We start from the raw sequence: 15,803 nt of genomic DNA on the forward strand, positions 1-15,803 counted from the left end.
TAGTGGGCTAGGGAGCATATTCTAGTTTTTCAATGGATAGTCTGATAAAACATACCCATCATAGATGGTTTCTTGTCAATTATCCCAAAGGCAAGGAGGTGAATAGTGCATATTTTACAGTTTCTAGAAGCAAGGGGAGCAAGTCAAGAACTGAATAAAGAGGGCTTTTCTCCCTTCCCTGTACAGACAAAATCTAAGGGTGCAACACCAGAGGGCTAAGGGAGACTTCAGAGGAACACATGGGGAAAATGACAACAGGTTTGCAGAGCACCATCTATAGAGTCAGCTTCTGCTGTAATGCTCTATTTCCTAAACAAACACCCAGAGTGATAAAGAAGATGGAGGATGTTTGCCCTCCAGCTCTGGTTTCTATCATTAATATTTGTAGCATCCTTTGGGAAGAAGGTTACAAGAATAATACAAGATTTTCTTTCTTCTCTCTTTAAGCCAATATATCTTTCAGTTCAAACTCAGTACTGGAGATAACTACTTTTCAAAGGAAAGATGTAATCCACAAAGGTTTTCACCAAAGTCAAATCTCAAAGCCCTTAGAATTATTTCTGGCCATTCCCTGAGTCATCTCCACTGCTAAAGACATGAAGCCCTAAGACAACAGCTAACATTAGGAAGTATCCCAACAGAACCAAGAATACTTACTCACTGTGCTTTGAGCAAACATGAAAATAAGGAAGGGCCAAGGCTTAGCAGAGCTGGAGCACAATGAGCAAGGTGGACAGCAGTAGGAAATGAGGTTGGAAAAGTGCCAAGGCCAGATCATGGAGTTTTCCAAAGTCAAGGTAAGTAGTTTGAATTTTATTCTCAGTGCAATGGGAAGCTATGGGAGTTTGTTAAGCAGGGGACAACCATGATCTAAGTGTTATAAAGATCTCACTTGACTGATGGATTTAGGTAGGACAAAAGTAGAAGCCAGGGAACCAGTTAAAAAGGCTCTTATAGATACGAGATAATAGTGGTTTGTTCAAGGGAAGAAGCAGTAGGGGTAGGGAAAACAGGTTTGATTAGATATATCCTGAAGAGGTAGAGCTGAGAGTATTTGTTGATGGGCTGAGTGTGAAGAGTGAGGGAAAAAGAAGAATAGACCATGACATTTGGGTCATCTGGCATCTGTCCCATCTTAGCACACAATTCATTCCCAAAACTGAGTCATTAATAGTTCTAAAAAAATGTTGGCAGTCTTCATCATTCTTTTATTCTAGCATTTATGGAGCTTCTATCTACATTTAAGGTGCTTGGACAGGTGCTATGGAACACGCCAAAATAAAGAAGATATAATCCCTGTTCTCAAGGAATTTACAGTGTGATGTGGGTGAATAAAGATACCTAAGTAACCACTAAACAGAGCAGAATGGCATGTTATAAAAGAAATGCTAATGAAATGAGAGTTAAACAAAGGAGAAAGCTCAGCTGGTTGAATCAAGGAAGTTTACAGACTCTGAGCTAATTTTTGAAAACTCAGTTCAATTTCAACTGGAGGAGGCTGGAGGAGAGGTCATGCCAGGTTTTTCATCAACAACAGTGGGAAAAGCAGGAACATGCTGAAGTTTCTATAAGGCACACATGAAGTAAAATTAGAACGATTCAAGAACATGGTGGGCCTTAAGTATCAGGATAAAGCATTTACTTTACATAATCCAATAGTCAAGAGAGAGGCTTTGGAGGTTCCAGGATAGGAGAGCAGCATGGTAAAAGCAATATTTTAATAGACTATTCTAGGGACTATATCAAACTACAAAGCTTCTGCACAGCAAAAGAAACTATCAACTAAACGAAGAGGCAACCAACCGAATGGGAGAAGATATTTGCAAACACCTCCAATAAGGGGCTAATATCCAAATATATATAAAGAACTCATAGAATTCAACAACAACAACAAAAAAACTAACAATCCAATTTAAAAATGGGCAGAAGATATGAACAGACACTTCTAAGAAGACATACAAACAGCCAAAGATATATGAAAAAATGCTCAACTTCACTAGCTATTAGGGAAATACAAATCAAAACCACAATGAGCTACCTCCTCACACCTGTTATCATCAAAAAGACAAGTACTATCAGGTGTTGTAGATGTTGTGGAGAAAAAGGAACCTTCATATACTGCTGGCGGGGATGTAAATTGGTACAGCCACTATGGAAAACAGTGTGGAGGTTCCTCAAAAAATTAAGAATAGAATTACCATAAGACCCAGCAATCCCTCTTCTGGGTATCTACCCAAAAAATCTGAAAACATTTATTCAAAGATATGTGTACCCCTATGTCCATTGCAGCATTATTCACAGTGGTCCAGACTGGAAACAATCAAAGTGTCCTTTGATAGATGATTGGATAAAGAAGATGTGGTATATATACACAATGGAATATTACTTGGCCACAGGAAAAGATGAAATCCTGCCATTTGCGACAACATGGATGGATCTTGAGATTCTAATGCTAAGAGAAATAAGTCAGAAAATGTCGAGAACCATATGACTTCACTCACATGTGGGATATAAACTGAAAGCAACAAAGGAACAAGACTAACAAAGAAAGAATGAAACACTCATAGACACAGACAAGAGTTTAGTGGTTACCAGAGGGTAAAGGGGGAGGGGGTGGTAAAAGAGGGTAAAGGGGGTCAAATATATGGTGATGGAAGGAGAACTGACTCTGGATGGTGAACACACAATGTGATATATAGATGATGTATTATAGAAATGTACACTTGAAACCTACATAATTTTAACTATACAATGTCACCCCAATAAATTTAATAATAAATATATAATTAATTAATTAATTTTTAAAAGTCTGTTCTAGTAGCCAAGTTTAGGGTGAATTATGTGGATAAATACTGAAAACATCGAGAAGTGAGTAGGCTAGCACAATACACACAAAAGGTAGAACTAGACCAATGACAGTGGGGATGGAGAAGAAAGGAAGGATGTGAGAGAGGACATGAAAGACTGAATCAACAGGGTTGGACTACTAATTAAATATGGAAGTGAGAGAAGAGTTAAGGTGACTATGAAACACCTAGGAGAATGGTGGTTATCACCATTGTAGATAGGGAAGTCGAAAACAGGAGCTGACTTCAGAAGATATGAGTTTGCTTTTAGACACAAGTGTGTTATGCTGTCAAATTATGTAGATAGGCTTGCCCAGCAAGAAGCTTGATGTCTGGGCTGCAGTGCTGGAAAGAGGTTAGGGTAGGGTATGGACATGTAGTCATTATCCATAGACATGAGGCAGCCAAGGCTGTTGCAGTGTATGTGACTGCCCACAGTAAATGTGTATCAAGGGAAAAGAGTGGATGACAGATCTCTACAGACTAGCTATAGGTCAGGTGGGAGAGGAAGAAGAACTAATCTAAGAGACAAAACAATAAAATGCCATTTTAAATGATATTGGCAATATATTTTTTAAAAATAAGTTTTGGGAAAGTTTCAGGGAAATAGGCATTCTTATACATTGCTAGGTAGGGATGAATATAAGTACACATTTGCTAGAGAGAAATTTGTCATGTTATCAAGAGACATAAAAAAATGTTCATACAGTGCTTGCTTCAGCCAACATATACTAAAATTGGAATGATACAGAGAAGATTACTATGGTCCCTTCACAAGGGTGACATGAAAATTTGTAAAGTGCTCCATAATTCTTCTGGAATTAGACAGCAGTAACGGTCACACAAGCTTGTGAATACATGCATACTAAAGCCCACTGAATTACACACTTGAAAGCAGTGAATTTTATGGTATGTGAATTACATGTTTTAAAAAGTGTTCCTGCCCTTTGATACAGTTTTTCCATTCCTAGGAGTCAATCCTAAGAGAGCAGTTAGAGATGCACACATTGATTTATGTACATGAAGTATCATCCATGCAGGATTATGTATAATGGTAAAATTAGGAATATCCTAACCATCCAACACTTAGGAAGAGTTAGGTGAAGTATTGTACATCTACATGAAGGAATAATAAATAGTCTGCCATTAAAAACCAGGCTTTTGAAGACTACTTAATGAACCTGGAAAAGGCTCACAATATAATGGTAAATGAAAAAAAATTACATACAAACCTGTACACAGCACCAGTCCAATTCAAAAAAAAAAATATGTATATATATTCATATACAAACATACACATATTAAAAGGCTGGATGCAAATGTACTGTCTTATCAGTAGGCATTTATCTCTGTGTGGCAGAATTAAGGGTCATTTTTATTTTTTACACTTACTTAACGTTTTGAAATTTTCTACACATGCATTGCTTTTGAATGAAAAACAGGTTTCCAAAGAAAAAAGACACCATTCTACATAGACATATCATGTACCCTGGCAACTGTCTGTTAGAAATGTCTGACAGATTCCTAACTCAGGAATCTGCAATTATATTTGTATTTCCACTTAACTATTTCAAACATCTGGATTTTACCCTTAGGGAAATCAGCCTAGAGCCCACCAACATAGCAAAATACTTTCTACAACAAATGCTTTCCTGCTTAGCAGTGGATTCCTCTGTTTATTCTACTAATTTTTAAAAAATACTTTATCTGACAGGTTTTTTTTTTTTACTCCAGTATTAGCACTGGGAGCTGTTCTTTGCTGTGAGAGGTGGCTAGGGCTGGAAGAACAAGGAGCAAGTTGAGGGGAGACCAGACAGAGGAAAAGAGAGGTCAAATCAAGGTCAGCATCAGGGCCATATTCAGTGGGTTGAAGAAAAATTTTGCCATTCAGGGCCTTCTTGGCTTTAGTTTCTTTCTGGGTGCCTGACGGACTTGGTGGGACAAAGTTGGGTAGAGAGAAGACGAAGCACCCGATCTGGTTGGGGAGAGGGGTGACAGCAAGTACATCTGTGAAGCCGGTTAACCGCTAATATTTGTATACCATATTTACATTTCACAAAGAACATTCATAGTCACCATTCCATTTAATCCTTACTACAATTTTATAAACTCCACTTTAGAAAAGAAGAAACTCAGGCTCAGAGAGGTGAATTAAATCACACAAGACTTGAGTTCAAGCTCTTTGCTTCTAAATTCCTGTGAATCAGAAACTCTGGGAGCGGGGCCCAGCAATATGAACTTTAACAAGCCCTCCAAGTGCTTTTGACACATGCTCAAGTTTGAGACCCATCACTCTAAAGAATGCCACCATATATTTAAAAGCAAATTTTCAACTGTAATTGAAAATTAAAATTAAAAAGAATTTCAAAAAAAACAACAACAGATTTTCAAGTGGTTTCTTTAAAATACTGGCTGCTGCTTTTACCTATGTGGGGTCTTGAATTCAAAGCAGGCTGGGATCATACGTTCAACTGTCAGCGGCTTTGTACATAAGACAGGGCACCTGCTGGAATAGAATCTGGGCCCCAGGGTCAGGAACATACTACTTCAAGGCAAGGAAGGTCCCAGAACCAAGAGGGTAATAATTCCTGGGTCACAGCTTCCCTTGTTGGGGGAAATATGAGCTGGTAAGTAGCTGCCATATATCCACCTCCCTTCTGAAGTTTCTCTTCATAAAGGCTTTCACATGGTTCCCCAATGTTCTGCATGAGCCTCTAAGAAATTCCTTGCTCTGAAATATTTATATTTACAAAACTCTAGTTCATCAACCTTTCCATTTCTTTGGTTTTTAATTGCTTTTTTATTAAGGATTTAGAAAAAAATGCAGCAATTGGAATGGGATTATTTTCCTTCTGGGAAATATGGATTCCCCAACTCTCACCGCCTCAACCCACTCCCTACTCAATTTCCTCACTGCAGGTAACTGTTTTCATTCTCTCTCTCTCTCTCTCTCTCTCTCTCTCTCTCTCTCTCTCTCACACACACACACACACACAATCATACACATTCCTTCCCCTTGGAATGGAGAACAAACAAATTAGCTATTTTTTTGAAACTTGGACTTGACTTAAATTGGATTTTAAATTTTGTCAAGGTGATGTTTGTAAAATTGAAACAAAACCTGTACGTGAATATAAATTTAATTTGAAAATCCTAAAGCTGAAAAACAGAATCATGGAATGAAAATTGTAAAGTATTCATAATTCTAGGAGTGAACAGAATTTGTTATATATCCCCTTCTACACAGGTACTAGCACTGAACTCACTTATTTTTTTATTCATTGACTGATTCATTTGTTAGTTATTGAGAGCCAAGCAAGCACTGTTCTGTGTGCTAGGGACAAAGCAATGAACAAAACAGACAAGACCTCAGTCCTAATGAGGCTCAACTCAAGAAATATATAATATGTCGAGTAGTGATAAGTGCTATGAAGACAGAGAAAGCAGGGTAAAGGGTAGAGTGACTGACATGGGTGTGTGAGGCCAATGCTATTTTAGAGAGTGTGGTTAGGGAAGGCCGCTGTTGGGAGGTGATATTTGAGCAATGGCCTAAATGAAGTCAGGGAAGGAGCTAGGTGAATATCTGAAGGAAGAATGTTCTAGTTAGTGGCGTCAGCAAGGGCAATGGTCTGAGACAGAATCAGCTAGCCATTGTCCAAGAACAGCATGAAAACCAGTGTAGCTAGAGTGGAATAAGCAAGTCAAAGATGGGTAGGAAATGAGGTTGGGGAAGGAGCCAGGGCCAGGTAAGTGAGTTATTGTAAGGACTCCGAATTTAATTTTAAGAGTGATAGAAATAAACCCTGTGTCTAGCAGGTTCCAAGGAGTTTAAAAAGTCTGCACTATGATCCTTGCCCTCAAGAAGCTTTCAATCTGTCCATTTGGGGAAATAAACCAGAATTACAGGAGACTTGAGAAGGGGAGGGGATTCTTGTTGTCTCATGATACTCATTCCTAATCTTAATGAGCCAACTTTAGTAGAAAAGAGCCCTAAAGGAGAAAAAGGCTCCTATGCCAATATAAGAAGTCTCCCACCTCAGACTTCAGGCATTTTAACCTCAAAAACACAGTACCTACTATATGTTACAAATATTAAAACATTTAATATTCATAACCCTATGAGGTAGGTGCTACTATTGTCATCCTCATTTTGCATAGAGGAAAATCAGAGGCTTGGAGAGGTTGAGTAACTAGCCCAAGATCACAGAACTAAAAAGTCAGAAATGGTATTCAAACCCTGGCAGCCTGGCTCCAGGGCCCATATTCTTAACCACTATTGTAACCTGCCTTGCCTACAGCTAGAGGTAGAAGGATGGGGATGGGGGATTATGAATCTAAAATTGAAAATAAAAGGGAAAGTCTTCCAGGTGTCCCAGCTGACCAAGAAGAGTGCTGGGGGCCTAGGGGAGATCTGGAAAAAGACCCTGAAGTTGCCATGGGGGAGAGCTAGAGAAGCAGGCTGTGGAAACTGCATCCATGTTGGGATCCACAAGGAGTATGAATTCACAGCATTCAGGCAGGAGTGCTTTGATACTGCAGACATTTCAGGCAGGAGTGCTTTGATACTGCAGACATTGAAAGACCATGGAACATTAGGGTATCCTGACCTGCCCAGTACAGAATATAATGTCTAATACCTTGCAACCAGAGAAATATACATAAAGGAGGTGATGCTTGACGTCTGGTCTTGAAGGAGGGGTAGATTAAAGGAGGGATAGACCCAGATGAAAGATACTGCTGTCGAAAGAATAGCATGTGAAAATTATGGAAAGAGTAGGGGAAAAATGGTGTCCTGAAGGGTAGAATGTATAAGGAGGGATGGTGGGAGGTAAGGCTAGAGAGGCAGGCTGGACCAGAACATGAATGATGTAGATTTTCATGTTAATGAGTTTGGACTTTTCCCACAGGCACTGGGGAGCCAGTGAAGGATTTTAAGCAAGAGAGTGGCAGAACCAGATTTGCATTTTGGAAAGATGTGTCTGTTGGAACTGTGTAGAGAGAAAAGAAGCAGTTAGGAAATAAGTGATCTATCATTCAGGGGTAGAGTGGAGAAGCAAATTTGAGAACCAATAAATCCTGCTGCCTGATTGGACAGATGTGAGAGGTAAAGAAGAGGAGGGAGTACAGGGTGTCTGCTGGATTTCTCAATTCAACAAATGATTCAGCCTGTCACCACTTCCAGCAGAAGAGTAGAGGGGAATAAGTCCAATTTTGCACAAGTTGATTTTTAAGTGTTTCTCATGCTTTTAAAGCAAGATTGCAGAAGGCAAACCATTCAAACAGTACAAAGGCATATGCGGTGAAAAAGAGTCCCCCCCGACACACACACACTCCAGGGGAAACCACAGTTAATAGTTTCTTGTTTATCCCTGAGCAGCAGTGTGGCACAGTGTTAAGAACATAAGCCCTGGAAACCAGACTGTCCGCCGCATCTGAAACTACCATTGCCAGCTGTGTGGCCTTGGGTAGTTATTTAACATCTCTGCCTCACATTATCTATAAAAATGGGAATTATAATAATAAAACACAAATAAAGCATACTAGAATACTGTTCAGAACCTTGCTGTTCGTGCTTAACAATATATCTTGGAGATAAATTCATATCTGCATATACTTTTTCACAGATTCTTAATAACTGCATAGTATTGCACTGTGGGAATTTCTTTATAGTTTATTTACCCTTTACCCAATTAATGAACACTGAGGTTGTTTCTAAATTGTTGCTAATACAAATAATACTGCAATGAATATCTTCATACATCTTTACACACACACATGATTATATCTGTTAGATAAATTCCCACAAGTGGAATTCTGGTTCAAAGTATGCAAATGTTTAATTGTGGTAAAGTCTCCTGGAATCCAAAGAGGTTATACTTCTTTTTTTTGCACTTCCACCAACAATATATTAGAGCTGTGCTTTTCAAATTTTCATGTGCAAACAAATGACCTGGAGATCTCATTACAATGCAGATTCTGATTTAGAAGGTCTGGGATGGGGTTGCATTTCTAATAAGCTCTTAGTTGATAGAGATACTGCTGGTCCTAGGATCACATTTTGAATAGCAAGGTATATAGCAAGGTACAAGATGTGTGTTTCTCTACATGCTTGCCCCCAAAAACGTATATTAAATGCTCTGATTTTTGTCATTCTGATAGATGAAAGTTGTAGCTTAAGGTGAGAGTTGTTGCTTAAATTAATCTATATTTCTTTAATTATAACTATTGTTGAGCATCTTTTATTTTTATAAGGCACTTTTCTTTTTCTCCAACCTGTTTAAGTCTTTTCCCTCTTTTATAATGGTTTTGTTGGTATTTTCCTTAGTGGTTTTCAATCTCAAGAGCTCTTTATATATTAAAGGAACCAGCCCTTACTCATATCAGATGCAAAACCTTCTTTCCAGTTTTTTTTTTGTCTTTGGATTTAGTTTATGTGTTTTTGTGGTGCTATAAATTTTGACTTTTATGTAGTCAAATTTAACAATGTTCTCCTTTATTGCTTATGCATACTTTGTGTCTTGCTTAGAAAGACTTTTAATATTTAAGATAAAATCATATATTAAAAATAATACACTAAACTATGTCTTTGGATCAATTTCTAGACTCAGTTATGGTCCATTGATCTGTCTGTTCATTTGCTAGTACTTTTATAATATGTTTCACCAGTACTGGTCCTTTCTCCCTTATTGCTTTTCTTTTTCAGTTCTTTCCTGGCTAATCTTACAGATTTATATTTCAACTTGGGCATGTTGGATTATGATGTGTCTGGGAGACGACTTGGTGGAGAAGTGTGACATGCAGGTGAAAATGATCATCTGGAATCTAGCTACAGTCTTCACAATCACTTGCTGCTGGTATCACTCATTTTGATAATCATCTACCTCCTTGTTCAACCATTTTACCTATATATCTATATACAGAGGGTGCCAAAAAATGTATACACATTTTAAGAAAGGAAAAAACGGTATTAAAATTGTAATATTCAATATATACCAATAACAAAAGAGGAATACAAGTCATGTGTATACACTTTTTGGCACCCCCGGTATATCTTATCTCTTTCCACTAGGGTTCAAGGCTAGAGCATACACCTGTCCTGCTGTGATCCCTACCACATTGTTTAACACAATGTTTAACTAGGTACATGCTAAACATTCAAACTCAAAAGTATTTATTACATTAATGAAATTGTATCATGAAAGCTTGCTATATAAAAACATATTTGGTGAATTAATATTTAGAAAATGGCTCCTTTCTTTTTAACTTTCAAATGCCATATTAAAAACAGTACACATTCACTGACTATGTACCCAGTATCAGGTTCTGTCAAGGCACCTTCACATGAAGTACCCATTTAATCCTTACCAGATCCCTGTGAGGTGGGAATTATTGCCCTGACTTACCCATAAAGATAAGACTATGAGATGGTTAAAGACTTGCCCAGTAGTATTTCCACTACTTCCACTGAGTACTCAGAGCCTGGAATTATACAGGACTCTATCTTGTATAACACAGAGTCCTTTCTTTCACTTTTTAAAACAGGGTCCGACCCATGGTTCTTAGCTGAGTCATAAACATTATTTTTCGATAGTCCTAATGTAAAAAAAATTCTAACTAACAAAACAGGTAGATAATGAATATACTTATATCTCAAGTTTAGTGTCTAATTAGTTACTATGAATAATGAGAGAACGTACCTTTGAGTCCCCAAAGTAAACTTACGCCATAATGTGAAGGGAGATGAGATGCAGTAGAGTACTATATTAACATTCATAATTATGCATTTTCTGTTCCAAAATTGAATTGTTGTTTGACAGTAAAGGAAATGACAATAGTAAGAATTATGGCAAAAACACATAAGGTTAATCAACATATAATTGACTCTCAAGTATTCATATTTTAGATGTTTTCATTTATTTGTGTTTATGATTTATTGTTTAGAAACACTGCAAATTAATCTATCAGAATGTATTTCCCTATTAAAGATGTCTAAAATGAAAACATGCATGCATAAAGTGAATTAATTTTTTATGACACTTAGTAGATATATCACTTAAGGGAGATTTTGTTACACAAATGCAATAACCTATACATAATGAGGTGTCAACTTCTTCAGTGATACTTGATCTAAAACGCACACACATACATACACTTTGGGGGCAATTTAAACCTATTGAGAGAAAAAGACTAGATTAAAATCTCTTTCTTCAGTATCTTCTAATGCATACTTTATTAAACATAGCACATCCCAAAGAATCAGGAAGAATGCAGAATACAAATGACAACATTTTCCTGCTGACTGAGACTGACCCAGCTTCGGGTCAGAAAAGAAGATGCCGTCATGCAACAGATGGCTATTGGTTGTCTTAATGTAACAAGCCAACAATCATCAGGTCAGTTGCAAACAGACCCACACCTTAACTCTCACTCTATCCAAGAGCCAATTAACTCAGTTTATTTTTCTGTCAAGACTAGCAAGCATCCAAGGTCAAGACAAAGCTAAAGCCTGGGTAACTGGGAAAGACTCAATTATCTTCTCAGACCAATTTATACTTTCTTTTGCTCTGGGCTCTACTGGGGTGCAAGGACTGCTGAAGATAATTCTCCAAGGGGAGGTAAAGGAGAAAGCATGCACAGCCTAAGGATTTTGAAAGTTATACAAGGAGTTCTTGAAGATATCACTTAAAATGTTCGATTTAAAGCCTCTGAAAATATTACTCTCATCTCCCACCCCCCACGGGTGATGAACACACAATGGGATTTATAGATGATGTAATACAGAATTGTACACCTGAAATCTATGTAATTTTACTAACAATTGTCATCCCAATAAATTTAATAAAATAAAATTTAAAAAAATATTACTGAAACGGAAGCAAAGTAGGTAGGTAGGTAGGTAGGTAGGTATTAGGTAGGTAGGTAGGTAGGTAAGTAGGTACCAACTGAGGTGTTATAGAGAGCAAACTACATATGGAGTCAGGCAGACTTGGCGATGAGATAGTGGACATGTCAGTTACTTCATTTCTTTGTACCCCAATCTCCTCATCTGTAATATGGTGATATATTCATCCTTACACCTCATAAGAGAGCTGTGATGATTAAATGACATGATGCACTTGAGAGCTGCTAGCACTGTATCTAACCCACAGTAAGTGTTGGGATAGAGGCAAAACTAACATTTACAGAGCTTCTATTAAATCTGAAAGTAATCATGGTTCTGGCTGAACCTCTTCACACTTAGGTGGGAAGTCACCTTGAAAGAACCATTCAGCAGGAATTTAAATCCCTAAGGAGAACTTAGTTTATTCCTTACTGGTCTTAACATTTTCAAACCAATTCCTACGTAAAGGACTGATACAGCACTACTTCAGCAAGTTGTAGAATTATGATAGTCCCAATAACTGGAATTCCCCCAAACTCAGCAATGTTGATACAGGGAAAAGAGATGGCTCTTGAGTCATACACAAAGACTGAATTTGAGTCCTAGCTCTCACACTTTTTATCTATGTGGCTTTAGACAACTCAAATGTTCATTTTGAGTCTTGGTTGCCTCACATAACATATACTTTGTAGAAATGTGGTGAGAATTCAATAGATGTAAAGTGCTATCAGTATTGTATTTTCATGAGTACATGAGGTCTCAGGCCAAGCAAGCTACTCAGATCCTGGGATGTAATACACAGGCAACACAGAGCTACTTTCCCTGTCCAGCTGTGGCAAACCAGTGGCCATTGCCAGTGTTAACCCTGATGAGCAATGGGAAGGGAAGAAGAAATTCTTTTGACTATGGTCTGAAAATGGGCTTCTAGCTGTTCTTCCTATTCTGGGGGACTCATCTTAATAGAAATCCTGAATCACATATAAGAGATCAGCCATAATCCCCATCACTTCATGAGTGCCCTCTTCCGTTCACCCTTAAACTTTCCTTTATTAAACTCCAAGCTTCTCCCAAGAGAAACATTTCCTAATCTCATATAAAATTCGTGCACGAAAACTAGCTTTTAATTTTTGTTCAAAATGTTCCGTTCTGTTGGAAGGGCCATTGGTACTTTAAGAAATCTGTTCCTGAAGTGCAAAGAAGGACAACCTCAGGTAAGTAAATTTCACTGTGTGTAAATTTAAATCAAACAAATTTTATGACTGAGAGAAAGAGAAGGGCAGGTGACATTCTCTTTCCTCTAGAGAGAAAACCTACCCTGTGTGACTTCTCAAAGACTATTCAAAGACATATATTAACTTTATACTTAACAAAATTGAAGGATATTCTGCACCCTCATCATAGGGGGGAAAAAGGAAGAATATATCTTAGCATTAGGAGCCAGAGACGTAATCATTTTTAGCTGAACAAAGGTGCCAGAATGGCCAACCAATGCTTTCCCTATGATTAGCTGGAAAGCAATCAATGCACTCTTGCTAGATTGGAGCTTTCACTCAAAATAGAAACTGGCTTGAAGTCCAGAAAGCTGGCAGTTCAGACAAATCCCCAGAAGGGATCTTGACACTTGCACTAAGATCCAGGGTTGGCATACTCATCAGCACCCAAATTTAAGACTGGGGCTTGAAAAAGCTGTTAAGTAATAAGGACTGGTGAGACATACTGAACATCTTCAAGATTTATATGTTTCTTTCATCAGCTAAAAGACACACCTTTGGTGCTTAAGGTTTGCTTAGTTTAACTGTTTTAATAAAGACAATGGATTTTTAAAAAAGACTTTATGTAGTGTAGTTTTAGATTCACAGCAAAATTAAGAGGAAGGTACAGAGATTTTCCATCTGCCCCATATGCATAACCTCCCCCATCGTTAAATCCCCCACTAAAGTGGTGCCGTCCACCACCGTGTAACAATTGTAACATTTGTTACAACTGATGAACCTACATTGACACATCATAATCACCCAAAGCCCATAGTTTACATCAGGGTTTACTCTTGGTGTTGTGCATTCTGTGGGTTTAGACAAATGTATAATGACATGTATCCACTATTAAAGCATCGTACAGAATACTTTCACTACCATAAAAATTTTATTCCCCTGTGCTCCCTGCCGACCCCTGGCAACTACTGATCTTTTTACTGTGTCCATAGTTTTACCTTTTCTAGAATGTCATATAGTTGGAATTATACAGTATGTAGCCTTTTCAGATGAGCTTCTTTCACTCAGTAATATGTATTTAAGGTTCCTCCATGTCTTTTCATGGCTGGACAGCTCACTTCTATTTAGTGCTGAATAATATTCTATTGTCTGGATGTACCACAGTTTATTTATCCATTCACCGACTGAAGGACAACTTGGCAATTATGAATAAAGCTACCATAAACATTGTGTGTATGTTTTTGTGTAGACATAAGTTTTTAGATCCTTTGGGTAAATACCAAGGAGTTCAACTGCTGGATAATATGGTTAGAGTATATTTAGTTTTGTGAGAAACTAACAAACTGTCTTGCAAAGTGGCTGCACCATTTTGCATTCCCACCAGCAATGAATGAGAGTTCCTGTTGCTCCACTTACTTGCTGACATTTGGTATTGTCAGTGTTCCAGATTTTGGTTATTCTAGTAGGTATGTAGTTATATCTCATTGTTTTAATTTGCATTTCCCTGATGAGATGTGACATGGAGTATCTTTTCGTATGTTTATTTATCATCTATATATCTTCTTTGATGAGTTGTCTGTTCAGGTCTTTGGCCCATTTTTATTTGGGTTGTTTGTATTTTATGGTTGTGTTTTAAGAGTTCTTTGTATATTTTGGATAAGAATCCTTTATCACATGTATCTTTTACAAGTATCTTCTCCCAGTCTATGGCTTGTCTTCTCATTCTCTTCATGTGAACTTTCACGGAGCAGAAGATTTTAATTTTAATAAATTCCAGTTTATCAATTACTTCTTTCATGAATCGTGCTTTGCTGTTGTATCTAAAAAGTCATCACCCTACCCAAGGTCATCTAAGATTTGACTTATGTTATCTTCTAGGAGTTTTATAGTTTTACACTTTATATTTAGGTTCTATGATCCATTTTGAGTTAGTTTTTGTGAAGGGTGTAAGGTCTATGCCTACCTTCATTTTTTACAAGATATTTAATCATTAATTTAAAATATTCAATTTAGACATTTATTTGATTTTTAATTTACTAAAAATATGGAGAGATAAGGTTTATAAATCTCAGGATGAGGGTTTAAAATTATTGAGACTTCTGCTCGTTTCCTCTGATATCACTCATTAGGAGAAAATATCTGCAAAACACATATCTGATAGAGAACTAGTATCTAGAATACATAAAAAACATTTTAAAACTTAAGAGTAAAAAACAAACAATCAAATTAGAAAAATTGTAATATAATAAAGAATATTTCAATTACATTAAGAAGGCAGACTGGCTAGGGACCTTGAGGTGGAAGGTACAATGCAGTGGTAAGCAGCTTAGGTTTTTTTTTTTTTTCCTTATATATCCTAGATCTGGAGATGAGAAGCAACAATCTGGAAATGCTAATGGACACAGACAAAATAAGTCCCAACAAAAGCCTACTCTCCCTATCCAGAGAACCAAGAAAGGGGTGGCCTAGCAAGACAGAAACTTTTAGACAATAACTGATCTATTCCATCCAAACACAAAATAAAAAAATGTAGCCCCACCCCCACTCAGGTCAACAAAGGCTGAGTGGGGAGCCTAGACTTCCACCCTGGCAAGGGTATAACAAGGTCTTTTCTGACATCACGATGCCCAAGGTGGTGGCAGAAAAGGCTAAATATGGAGACAGGGCTTTCATCTATGGCTGGATGGTAACAAGTCCTCCTCTACTCACAGTGTCAATGGAGATCATGTGGAGAGCATGGGCATGCACCCCCACCTGGCGGTAACAAAGAGCCACTCTCTCTCCCAATTGAGGTGGTGTCAGAGGAGGCCTAATAAGGAGTCAGAATGTCCACCACTGCCCATCAGTAAGGAGGCTTCTCCCTTC

At 37.7% G+C, this 15,803-nt stretch overlaps 1 protein-coding gene and 1 non-coding gene across 4 annotated transcripts in view; one reads left to right on the forward strand and one right to left on the reverse strand.

The window, feature by feature from the left end:
• The window catches only part of SHROOM4 (shroom family member 4), a 234,895-nt gene that overhangs the window by 59,490 nt on the left and 159,602 nt on the right, over positions 1–15,803 (reverse strand). The gene's annotated exons all lie outside the window — the stretch shown is intronic.
• On the forward strand, positions 3,557–3,660 carry LOC141569765 (U6 spliceosomal RNA). Its single transcript, XR_012493565.1, has one exon. It is a non-coding gene; the product is annotated as a U6 spliceosomal RNA (small nuclear RNA).

The sequence above is a fragment of the Rhinolophus sinicus genome, chromosome 18, assembly GCF_057876585.1.
Source record: "Rhinolophus sinicus isolate RSI-liver-muscle chromosome 18, RSI-T2T, whole genome shotgun sequence".
NCBI classification, from domain to species: domain Eukaryota; kingdom Metazoa; phylum Chordata; class Mammalia; order Chiroptera; family Rhinolophidae; genus Rhinolophus; species Rhinolophus sinicus.